Below are 1,895 nucleotides of genomic sequence, written 5' to 3'. Positions count from 1 at the left end.
TATCCTTAGACTGGTCTTTTTTTTTTCTTTTCTCTCTCTCCTTGATGTCAAAGCTTGACAAGGCTATCAAGAATCATACTGAACCTGCCACTAAGAAGTAGTCAGGTATTTACTACTATTTGAGGTCTGTAGCACCACTTTAAGACTATAAAGTTACTGCTTATCAGGGAAGCCTGTTCTGATGAACAGAAATCTGGAAGTTATTTTTAGTTCTTTCTAACCTTTCCCTAATACTGGATTCAAGCAGGAGCTTAGAAAGCTTCTGCTTCTCCTAATATGAACCTAATTTTTCAGGTCTATGCAAAGGATGGCACTAGCTATATTCTCACATATGGGATTCAGACTGACGTACATCATTAATTCTCCTTGCTTAGTAAGTGTTATCAGGAATACAAATCCAAAGGATTATTATTAGTGCATGATGACTTTCATCATTAATACCAATATACTGTCTATTCACAGTACGTGCATTGGGCAATGGGTATGACAATGAAAGAGTGAGATGTGACCCTGCTCCCTAATGAAAGCTATAGGGTGGCTACAAAGTCTGGAGACAAAGAGAATATCATTCTATATATCATAATGCCACATCAATCAGCTGTTTATTAGCCTATGTTTCTGGACTCTACGGCCTCCTGTATAATCACGTAAAGAGCCAAAATAAATCACTAAAAGTGTCAATAAAATATGAAGCTCAAAATAGATTATTTAAATGTATATTCAATACACATAACCATGACTATGAGTTTGGTGCAAAAACTAGATATGGTAGCAATCTGAATTACTCAGAGAAGTTTTTCTAGAGGACAAACTGGATTCAGTTGAGATGTATAGCCAAAAATATAACCTTTCTGGGCAGCATTAAGGAAAAGCTGAATGGGAACTTCCCGTCTGAAGAGAAGGCCCACGTGTGCTGGTTTACATGGCACTGTGAGAGAAGGACTGGAGTAGATGTGTGGCGGCAGCTTGCCAGGTACTCAGGATTCACACTGTCACGCGGGCCTCAGTGTGGAAGAGTGTGGAACTGCCTTTCTCACTGCACTGGCACTTCTGCCACTTTGTTCCCACATCACCTGTAAATGCTTACGTGCCTCATAACTTGGCAGTAATGACCAAAACAACGTCTTACTTCTACCTATTGAAAAATCTAGCCAGAGCAGGTCAAAAGGCTGTCTTTAAATTCCCATCAAATCCTGTTGAGAACATTATTAAAATGTTCCCTCTTCCGGAGAATCATTGCCCACATTTTTCAGATGCCTGATAAAGAAAACGGACATGTAAGAAAGTAAAATGATGTGCCTGTGATAACAAAGCAGGTGAGCAGTGGGCTAGGAAAGCCCTCTCAGAGGCTCGTCTCCTGCAAAACCCTTGATGAGGGCTTCAAACTACTCCAGGTAGAAGAGTGTTACCAGCAAGCATGCTGGACAGCGAGTCAGGTGACCAGGTCTAGACTGCTGAGTGATTTGTGAAGTCTCTCTTCTATTCTTTGGATCTCAGTTGCTTTATTAGTAAGATAAGGAGTATGGATTGGTCCCTTAGAATAATAAAGTCCTGTGACCATTACAACCAGTATCTCCAGATACCTGCTTTCCTAAGACAACCTATTTCCATTAAATTGATTGAAATATAAGTGCAATAATACAGGAGTGGTTGCAAAACAAGGTATATTAAGCATTTTTGGTCTCAGTCCCAGACAGACAATGCTGACACAGAGAGATACAAATTTGCCACACAGATAAATTTTTTAAATTAAAAATTAGAATAGGAAACAATGCTCAGGTATTATTTGTAAGCACGATGTGAAATATATACCATGGGTAGCTGATGGAGGAGAAGTCATACATGCTGCATATTTAGACAGAGAAATGCCTTGTTTTCTAATATTTTCCTATGTT

The sequence above is a fragment of the Equus przewalskii genome, chromosome 10, assembly GCF_037783145.1.
Source record: "Equus przewalskii isolate Varuska chromosome 10, EquPr2, whole genome shotgun sequence".
Lineage (NCBI taxonomy): Eukaryota > Metazoa > Chordata > Mammalia > Perissodactyla > Equidae > Equus > Equus przewalskii.
Note: the sequence above shows the minus strand (reverse complement) of the source record.